Source organism: Trachypithecus francoisi, unplaced genomic scaffold (genome assembly GCF_009764315.1).
Source record: "Trachypithecus francoisi isolate TF-2019V2 unplaced genomic scaffold, Tfra_2.0 Contig01621, whole genome shotgun sequence".
In the NCBI taxonomy this organism is placed as follows: domain Eukaryota; kingdom Metazoa; phylum Chordata; class Mammalia; order Primates; family Cercopithecidae; genus Trachypithecus; species Trachypithecus francoisi.
Window position 1 is genome coordinate 640,140 of NW_022681446.1, and position 10,681 is coordinate 650,820.

A 10,681-nucleotide genomic window follows, 5' to 3' on the forward strand; every position below is an offset into this window, starting at 1 on the left:
CTCAAGCCTGTAATCCCAGCACTTTGGGAGGCCGAGACGGGCGGATCACGAGGTCAGGAGATCGAGACCATCCTGGCTAACACGGTGAAACCCCGTCTCTACTAAAAAAAAAAAAAAAAAAAAAAAAAAAAAAAATACAAAAAACTAGCCGGGCGTGGTGGCGGGCGCCTGTAGTCCCAGCTACTTGGGAGGCTGAGGCAGGAGAATGGCGTGAACCCGGGAGGCGGAGCTTGCAGTGAGCTGAGATCCGGCCACTGCACTCCAGCCCGGGCGGCAGAGCGAGACTCCGTCTCAAAAAAAAAAAAAAAAAAAAAAAAAAAAAAAAAGAAAGTCCTAGTGAATGACTCATGAGGATGGAGAATACTAGACCTGAGACTCCAAACTAGTTGGAAAATGTGATCACCTGGTACCTGACCCAACACCTGATCTGTTTCGTTCTAGGTTTCTAAAAGAATAGCTGCAAGTCTGTCATTGTGCTAAGCACAGAGAAGCTTTATAGGTGTTAACTCATTGGCTCCTAACAATACCCTAGAAGGTAGATGTGTTAGTCTGTTTGTGTTGCCCTAAAGGAATCCCTGAGGCATGGTAATGTATAAAGAAAAGAGGTTTATTTTGGCTCATGGTTCTGCAGGCTGCACATGGAGAGGCCTCAGGGAGGTTACAGTCATGGCAGAAGGCAAAGAGGGGGCTGGCATATCACATGGTGGGAGAAGGATCAAGAGAGACAGGAGGGAAGGGCCAGACCCTTTTTAAACAACCAGGTCTCACATGAATTCATAGAAAGAGGACTCACTTCTTATTGTGAGGACAGCAGCCAGCATTCATGAGGGATCCATCCCCATGACCCATGCACCTCCCACCAGGCCCATCTCCAACAATGGAGGCCACATTTCAACATGGGATTCGTAGGGGACACATGTCCAAACTATATCAGTGGGGCTCATTATTGTCACCCATTTTACAGATTGGGAAGGTGAGGAACAGAGGGGTGGAGACACTTACCTAAGGTCACACAGAGTAAGTGGGAGAGCTGGGGTTTTGGCCGCAGTATTTTAGATCCAGAGTTTGTGTAGATGACCACTCTGCTGTACTACCAAGAATTCAACTAATGGTAAATTCTCTATTCTTTTAAAAATTATTGACTGATTGATTGAGACAGGGTCTCACTATGTTGTCCTAGTTGGCCTAAGCTCCTGGGCTCGAGTGATCCTCCCTCATTGGCCTCCCAAAGTCCTAAGATCACAGGTATGCAGCACTGTGCCCTGTCAAGTTCTGTACTCTTAATAGATGTCCAGAACAATTCCTTGTGCAAAGAATGTGTCTTCCACTCCAGCTCAGGGGCTCCTGTGCACAGGGCTGACTGGACATTTGGGACTCCAGCACGATCGGGGACCATATTCCCCACAGTGTCTAGGGGGACTTGGAGAGTGAATATGGAGCAGCCCATAATGTTTGACATCCTATGATATTGGTGGCTGTGGGGCCTTATCACCTATCTTGACTGTACTCAAATAAGGCAGAATATACCTACTAATTTAGTTCCACGGTTAGCTATAGGTGAAACATAGAACTGAGAAGCAATTTTTCTCCTTTTGACCTTAAAACAAGGGTGAAAAGGCAGAGTGAGCTGAGCTTTGCTGCCCAGAAGCTGCCAGTCCTAGTTGTTTCTGTCTGAGGGGAGTTTGGGAATGGGGGCTCTGGTCCCCGTGTGCAGTGACCAGATGGGGCAAGTGGGTGGTGTGAGTGGGGGAGGGGCACCATCAGTTGTGAGGTCAGCAGACATTTATCTTCAGAAAGAGAAAGTCTCAAAGCCGGGCACAGTGGCTCAAGCCTGTAATCCCAGCACTTTGGGAGGCTGAGACAGGTGGATCATCACTTGAGGTCAGGAGTTTGACAGCAGCCTGACCAACATGGCAAAACCCCATCTCTACTAAAAACACAAAAATTAGCCGGGCATGGTGGCACATACCTGTGATCCCAGAGAACTGCTTGAACCCAGAAGGTAGAGGTGGCAGTGAGCCAAGGTCGTGCCACTGCACTCCAGCCCAGGTGATGGAGCAAGGCCCTGCCTCAAAAAAAAACAAAAACAAAAACAAAAAAAGAAAAAGACAACAGAGAGAGAATGCCTCAAGCAAAGGGAATTGTCCCCTGGACGAGAACTGTGTGCTGAGCAGGCAACAGGTCCTGCCTCAGGTGTGTAGTCAGAGCAGGCAGCGGGTGGGCACTGTCCTTCACTCTCGTTGTTGCAGTGGAAGGTGACTTCCAGATCTGTTTCAGAATAGGGACACCCAGGACCCCCTTCTCCCCTCAGGGGTGTGAGATGCCCTGAGGACAGTATGAGTTTGGGAGTAAGCTGCCTTCCAGCAGCCCTCCACACTCTCACATGTGCACACACACATGCACACATCACACACACCCAGGGCACACATGCACAATCACACACACATAAGCATGCACACACTCACCCAGGGCATACATGTACACACACATGCGCCACCACACACATGCTTATATGTGCATGTGCACACATGCATAAGCAGGCACACACTGATGCAGGGCACACATGTACACACATGCACAACCACATGCACAGACATACATTCATGCACACATAAGCACACATACACTTATGTGGGGCACACATGTATGCACACATGTACACATATGCACATACATGCATGTGCACACACAATAAGCATACACACATGGCACACAGGTACACACATGCACAACCACACATGCACATACATGCGTGCTCACACACATAAGCATGCACATGCTTATATAGTGCACACATATATGCACATATGCACAGATGTACAGGCACACACTCACAGGACACATGTACAAACATGCACACATGTGCAACCACATACATGCACATACATGAATGGACACACACAGGCATGCCCACAGACACACTCCCCCAGGCCCAGACTCCCAGGGCAGGAATAGTTCTAGGGCTCTCCTTTAAGGCTTGGCATCCTTGCTGGGGTACTGACAGACACTCCAGGGTTTACCCTGGGGGCTCAGTGCTAGATGCCTTTGGTAGCCGGGGCTGCTCCCAGGATTATGAGGGGAAGCCTGCTAGAAGAGAAGAGGTGGTTAAGGCAGATGACCCGCAGCACCTGGAGAGATGGCTGCCCTGGGGACGGGAGGGATGCTACCGCTGTGGTTTTAGCATGAGTCTTCATTTAGATGTTAATTATTCACTCAAAAAGATTTACTGAGCGCTTACTGGGTGCTAGGCACGGCTGTCTAGGGTATCATGGTCAGCAAAACAGACAAAGCCCTGCCCTCGTGGAGCTGGCATGCCAGTGGAGGCAACAACAGTATTTTAAAACGTAAAACATGTTTCTGTTTGAGGCTGAGTACTGTGGAGAAGGCGTAAGGGAGGAGGCAAACGGAGAGGAGAGCCCTGATTGGAAGCAGGTGACCAGGGAAGGCCTCCCGAGAGGGCAAGGAACAGGTGCAGACCTGGAGGAGGGGAGGGAGGAGCCCTGCAGACAGCGGGGAAAGAGTACTCCAGCCAGACGCACAGCAAGTGCAAGTGTCCTGAGGCACTGAGAGGGTGCGGCTGCGTCCCCACCTGAATCTCATCTCCAATTGTAATCCCCATCATCCCCGCGGGTGGAGGGAGGGAGTGGTGGAAGGTGATTGGACCACAGGGGCCGTTTCCCCCGTGCTGTTCTCGTGATAACGAGTGAGTTCTCACGAGATCTCATGGTTTTATAAATGGCGGTTGCCCTGGGGCTCTTCGGGCTTTCCTGCTGCGTTGTGGAGAAGGTGCTTGCTGCTTCTTTGCCTTCTGCCACGATTGTAAGTTTCCTGAGGCCTCCTCAGCCTTGCAGAACTGTCAGTTAGGCATCTTTCTTTTATAAATTACCAGTCTCGGTTGGTATCTTTATTGCAGTGTGAGAATAAATGAATATGGGCAGAAACACATGGCCAGGCTCCAGGTGCAGACAGGAGGCCAGAAGGCCGGAGCGGACTTGGGGAGAGGACAGCAAGGGATGCTGAAGCCACATTCCGAGGGCCTGGAGGGCGGCTCTGGTGATGTTGGCTCTTGCTCTGTGTGAGCCAGAAGCCATGTGAGGGTTTTGAGCAGAGGAGTAACATGATCTGATTTCGTTGTTTTGGGCTGGAGGGCCTGGAAGATGGAGTCCTCGCTGAGCTGAGAGATGGCTGGGGGCAGCTCTGGAGAATGTGGATTTGGATATGGTAATATGCAATGCTTATTGGACATCCCAGTGGCGCTACTGGGGAATCTCTAGGAAAAGTGGACCTGACATTTGGAGGAAAGATCACAGACAGAGAACATGCATTCAGGAGATTTGAGTGTAGGGCTGAGGCTGGATGCACTCACCAGCGGGTGAGTGGGCAGAGAGAGGGAGAGATCCCAGAATGAAAACCTGGGCCCCACTGTTAGGAGGCAGGGGAGGAGTGGAATCCACAGCGGCAAAGCAGCCACGTCCCCTGACTACGGGTCACCATTCACCTTGCAGGTCATGAGAATCACCTCCCTGGAACTGTGCAGGACCCACCTGTGGCCACACAGTGATCCTGAGCAAAGGAGTGACCAGAGAAGTGCATGGCGAAGCAGAAGGGTGTGACATCCTGGAGGACAGGCCACAAAAGCACGCCCAGCAGGCAGGAGCCATCACGCGGCCGCGGGCTGCTGCTGAGAACCTGGCGTGGGCCACCCTGGTCAGCAGCGTGGAGGTAACTGACGACCTTGGCTAAGAAGTTAGGTGGCAGTGTGGAGGTCATGCTCAGAGTGAGCAGACTCAAGAGACAGTGGCGGGAGAGGGAGTGGAGATCATGGGTGTGGATGGCTCTTATGAGCCGTTTCTCTGTGGAGGGGAGTGGGGGAGTGGGGGAAGCCAGAAGAGAGCTGTGCCTTGTGCATTGTGTTCTGTGTGCTTGTTGGTTAAGGGGAAATACAGCGGCAGGTGAGTTTCATGTGTTGTTGGGGATGGCGTGGCAGAGGGACTATCCCAGGAGGGAGCAGACGGAAGCTGGCTTGCTGGGGTGATGGCCTGGGCAGGGACAAAGGGGTGAACTTAGTGCACAGGGGGAGGGCTGGCGCTGGAGAGGGGCCTGGACCGGCCCCTGGGGTGACAAGGGAGAAGGTAGAGGGCACGGGCACCGAGGTGGGTTGTGGAAACTCCTGGAAGCTCCCATTTGAGGCAGTGACATGATGCCACCACCCAGGAGACCAGTGTGTGGAGGGGCTGGGGGCCGGGCCAGCAGGGAGGATGAGGGGCCCCCTTGAAATGCGTGGGCTGAGTGTAAAGCGAGGCTGATGGCATGAGCTGTTCCTCATCCTCATTGAGCCGAAGGATGCGGGTGCTGCGAGTAGGGGGACGGGCGGCTGTCCCTGGCACGGGGGCTTTGCAGGATGCCAAAACAACAAGACGTGAGGGTCTTGCAAGGAAGCCTCTGAAGATGAAGCAAAGGCGAGGGCGGCCTAGGAGCTGTTGGAGGGTGGGAGTCGGTGGCAGGAGTGCAGGGAGGGCCAGGGGGGTTGCAGGGAAGGGCTGCTGCAGTTGGCGTGGCCCAGGGAGGGCTTGGAGGATGGCAGCCGCAGTTGTGAGGGTGTCTGACATCACATAGCCATGAGGGAGGAGCTCAGCCAATGCTCCGTGAGGGCTGAGGTGGAGGAGGGGCTGAGAGGACTCAGACTCCCCATGACTGGGCGGGAGTGGGGTGGGGGCAGAGCATCAGCAACAGAAGCTGAGCCTTCCAGGAACCAGGGCTGGAGGGGGACTTGGCAAAGGGGATGGGGCCACCATGCCCACTGACATAGGACTCAGAGAGGAGGCTTTGACTGTGGAGGGAGGGAATGGGGTCTGTGCCTAGACTGTTGGTAAAAATGACCCCAGTGCTCTCCTGTCTTGCGTCTCTGCTCCTGGTGGGTGGGGGTCCTGCACAGACTCTGGACTTGGCCGCGTACCTCGCTTTGACTGGTAGGACTTTAGAGTCGAAGGCTGAAAAGCCCATGTTTGCTGGGGCATGTCCTTTTGCTGGACCTGGGGTCCTAAGGCTGCCACGGGCATAGGCCCAAGCCAGCCTGCTAGAAGGTGAGATGCTGCCCGGGGGAGAACTGGGAGCCCTGGCCGATGGTCTGCTGGTGCACAACGGGTGAGGAAGCCCAGCGAGATTATCCAGCCGCTAACCCACCAGCCTGGGGAGCACGACATGTGACAGAGCTCAACTGGGACCAGCAGGGACCAGAAAATTCACCCAGAGAACCCACAGATTTGTGGGAAGGAACCGCTGTGGCTGTGGTGTGTAGCTTTAGTGCCGCTGTTTTTTGGTCATTTGTTAGACAGCAAGCGGAAGCTCACCAGTGTAGCCTGAAAGCCACAGTGAAAAGCAGAAGGCCACCCACCCAGCTTCAGCTCCGTGGGCCGAGGCCGTGGGAGGGAAAACGGCCCCCAGCTAAGACACAGCCGGGGAGGCATGCACCATGGGGGAGAGAGCCAGGGCTCTGCTGGAGCCAGTGGGTGAAGGGACCCTCTACAGGAGTGCTTGGAGGTACAGGGGATTTTGCTGATGACTGACTGTGGGCTCTGGAGGTCAAAGTGGAGGGGTTTTGAGAACCAGAGTGGGTGGGTAATGAGGTCAGAAAGGGTGAGCACTGTAAACAGGCTTGCAGGGCTTGCTAAGACAGCTGCTCCAATCCAGTTCAATAAACATGTCGTGAGGTCCCGCCGGGGCACAGCCCAGGGCTAGCTGCTACAGGACACGTGTCTGCTGTCCACTGGGTGTGCAGAGCTGCCCCCAGCCCTGGCAGCACACATGGCGCTGCTCACTCACCATGCTGTAGAAGAGGCCAGTCCTTAGCCCTTCCCGCTAACCGTCAGTGGGGTTTTTCTTCTCTATGAGAACATGTCCTTGTTTTTAATTATGAATGTCATAGGAAAATCAGATTCACCTAGCAGAAATGTCATTTGTTATCCATGTGTCTGTTTTGTAGGGTGAAGGCTACCTAGCGGGGTGACAAAACAAGAGACAAGAGCTCCCCTGCCGTGAGCCCCAGGCCCTCTCGGTGCTCTGCTTGGTCATGGAAAGACCTTGAACTTGCTGCTTGGAGGGCTTGTTAGCATGTAAACCAGCTATTATTAGATTTCCAAGCCCATATTTATGTTTTATTAATCTATGTAGTGAAGTTCCGTTTCTCCCATGCACCATCGGGGAGGCATTTGCCCAGGAAGGCTGTGCCTGTGGCAGAGACTCACGGCCCTGGCCTGTAACAAGGGCCATGTGCATCTTGCAGCCTAGTGGAGGCCATGCCAGGAGCACCATCCTGCAGTTCTGGGTCCCCTGACAACTGAAGGTAGTCTCCACCACCTCTCCCGGAAGGGCCCCCTCACCCAGAACCAACCTTCAGCTCAATTGCTTCCCACTCTGGAGGGATGCTGGGGAGCTCTTTCCAGAACCCCAGCCCACCCTGAGTCCAGCAGCTATTTCTTTCTTGTGTTTCAAGGATTTGCAGCCAGAAGCTCCCATTCCTTGGAGTCTCAGAGTGATCAGCTTTTCTGAGCTGTTGACTTTGGAAAATATTGCCTTCTTTAATTTGGCCACGAAACCATTGGATTTTATAGGCCAACCAGCCACCCTGGAACATGCTGTGAAGCCCTGTTGAGAAACGGGCACAGACAGGACCAGCAGTTTGCCAAAGTTTGGTCTGACCTGTGTGAGAGTTTGCTGGTGCCTTCCTCTCTGTGCAAGACAGTCTTCATGGTTCAGATAGATTTTTCTGCCTTGCTGCTCCAAATTAAACAATCACTACATTTTATTTAAACAAGTTTGTGTTTGAAGGGCACTGTGGTACACGAGGAAGATCCCTGGGCATTTATTAATTCATCTGTGTTAGTCTGTTCTCACGCTGCTAATAAAGACATACCCGAGACTGGGTGCTTTATAAAGGCAAGAGGTTTAGTGGACTCACAGTTCAGCATGGCTGTGGAGCCCTCAGGAAACTTAAAATCATAGTGGAAGGGGAAGCAAACATGTCCTTTTTCATATGGCAGCAGCAAGAAAAAGTGCTGAGTCAAAGGGGAAAAAGCCTCTTATAAAACCATCAGATCTCATGAGAGCTCACTATCACGAGAACAGCATGAAGGTAACTTCCCCCATGATTCAATTAACTCCCACTGGGTCCCTCCCATGACATGTGGGGATTATGGGAACTACAATTCAAGATGAGATTTGGGTGGGGATACAGCCAAACCATCCATGTCATCTATCCATCCATCCATCCATCCATCCATCCATCATCTGTCCATCCTTCTCTCATCCATCCATCATCTACCTACCATCCATCCATCCATCCATCCGTCATCTGTCCATCCTTCTCTCATCCATCCTCCATCCATTCATCCATCCATCATTTGTCCATCTTTCTGTCATCCACCCTACATCCATCCATCCATCCATCCATCCATCCATCCATCCATCTGGAGTGATGAGAGAGATGAAGGGTTGCCCACCTCACAGAGTGTGCAGGGTCGTGGGGAGGGTGATGGTGGATGTTTTAGCTGGGGTTGTCAGGGTGCATTTTTCCAATCCAGTGTTTTGATCTGAGACCCGAAGAATGATAAGGCATCAGTCACTCAGAAAACAGAACCAACCCTGTGGCTTCTTCTTGCTCCATACCCCAGAAGACCATTTTGAAGTGTCGGACTCTTTTCCCTCCTTGCTGTTGGTGTCACCTTTATGTCGTGGCTGTCCTGTCTCCCTTCCTCTTTGCTGTCCCTAAATCTTTGTGACAAGATGTTCAGAGGAAAGTGGTGCAGAGCTGAGACACAACCCAGGCCCCTTCCCTTGTCCTGCCCTCCATAGCAGGTGCCTTTCATCTTCAAGGCTGCAGAGCAGCTGCACTGCTTCCGGGTGCTGCATACACATCCCAGGCAGGAAGAAGGCAGAAGGGATGGAGAAGCCACCTCACTTAGATTCTCATCCCGAGGCCTGCAAGGTGGATCTACAGGGAAGGCTCTGAGCTGAAGGGAGTTCACAGCAGGGCTGTAAGTGGCAGGAGTCTGGGAATCACAGAGCCTGGACATCCAGTCCCTTCAAATCAGGCTTATGATTCACCAGTGTCCCAGCTGCCTCTAACAAGACTCACTGCTCAGCGGACAAGCTGAAGAGCCTCCTGGAAATGGCACATTCCCAGCAAAAGTGGCTCGAAAGGATTAGGAAGGAGAGGCAGCATGCATTTCTGTTGGGCTTCTGGTCCAGCGCCTGCATGTGTTTACAAGCCCAGCTCACACCTTTGTGATCTGGTGCTCATTGGGGCCAGTGTGTCTTGGGAGTCACTGAATCTGTGAGGGACCGCGTTTCTGCAGCAAGGTCCCTGAGCTGCTGGCTTTGAGCTGTTGGCTTTGGAAGGGTTGGCTGGGCCTGAGCATTCACAGCCTGGTAACTGCACGTGAAGAGAAATGGAGCTTTGATTACAAGATGTGAAATTTGTTATCTCTTTCCCCACGTGGACATTCACCCGAGCCTCTCCCTCCCTGATTCTTTGATAACATTTATTTTAACCAGTCACTTTGTGTCATTTTTCTTGATTCACTTCACCTTGTGCACTTTCATTATTTTCCTCACAAAATCAAGGCTCAGATTTAATTTCCCTCTCCCATTCGATGGCCTGGCGGAGTGGCCAGGACAGGGAGGAGGACGTGCGGAGGCACGAGGTGAGGGGCTCTGGGGGTCTCTGGCAGGGAGGGCTGCAGCTTCCAAGGGGTGTGCAGGCTGGAGGGAAACGCTGCATCTGGGAGAGTGGGAACCCTCGCAGGTGGGGGTGCTTATTCCTTGTGGGCGGGTGGGGGGACTTTTCAAGCCCTTCTCCTGGGTTCGCTCCTGGGAAATCTTTCCCCAGAGTCCAGGCAGGCACTATCTGGCTCTGTCTGGCCAGGGTGCTTGCTGGGAATTTTGCTGAGGCCCCAGAGGGGAGGTGTCCATGCCAGGGTCTGCCTGGGTGCCCAGAGCCTGTGGCCATTTGGAGAGCACTGGGCCGAGTGCCAGGAGACCAGGCTGCAGTCCTCTCAGGTGGAACTCTGTGTGACCTTGGGCAAGTGGTTCCCTGTCTCTGCACTTTCAGGAAGTGAGGGAGCCAGGCTGGGTGGCCGCGGCTCTGTGCCGCTTTGCAAGTCAGCGTCGCCGATGCGTCCAGGTGCTCCATCTCTGAAATGGGATCACAGATGCAGCAGGCATGCGGGGGCCTGGGGACCTGGGGACCTGGCGGTATTCCCTTGCACTGTTGGAGCCACATGCCTGGATTTCCCCACAGGGTGATGAATGAGGCCAGCCCAACGTAAGCCAGTGGCCAAGTTCCTCCTCTGTCTGGAGTTTTGCGGGGCTTCGGGAGGCCACAGCATCCCATGTGCATCCTCCTTTCCTTTCAGGTCTAGGCGATGGCTCTCAGGGAGCCGGTGGTGGTATAACCCCTCCTCCCAGGAGACATTTGGCAATGTTTGGAGCTATTTTCAGTTGTGGCAATAAGAGGTGTGTGTGTGTGTGTCCAAAATGTCAATACAGTCCCCTACCCAATTTGTATGTTGAAATCCTAATCATCAGGATGTCAGAGTGTGACAGAATTTATAGTTTTTTCAGAATTAAGTTAAAATGAGATCATTAGGGTGGGCCTTAATCCATTGACTTGTGTCCTTATAAG

General features: G+C 52.9%; 1 long non-coding RNA gene across 1 annotated transcript; it reads left to right on the forward strand.

Moving 5' to 3' along the window:
* Positions 1 to 3,728: 3,728 nt before the first annotated feature.
* LOC117074569 lies at positions 3,729 to 8,157 on the forward strand. The gene is made up of 3 exons (XR_004433623.1): positions 3,729 to 3,819; positions 4,506 to 4,722; positions 6,983 to 8,157. It is a non-coding gene; the product is annotated as an uncharacterized LOC117074569 (long non-coding RNA).
* Positions 8,158 to 10,681: the final 2,524 nt, after the last annotated feature.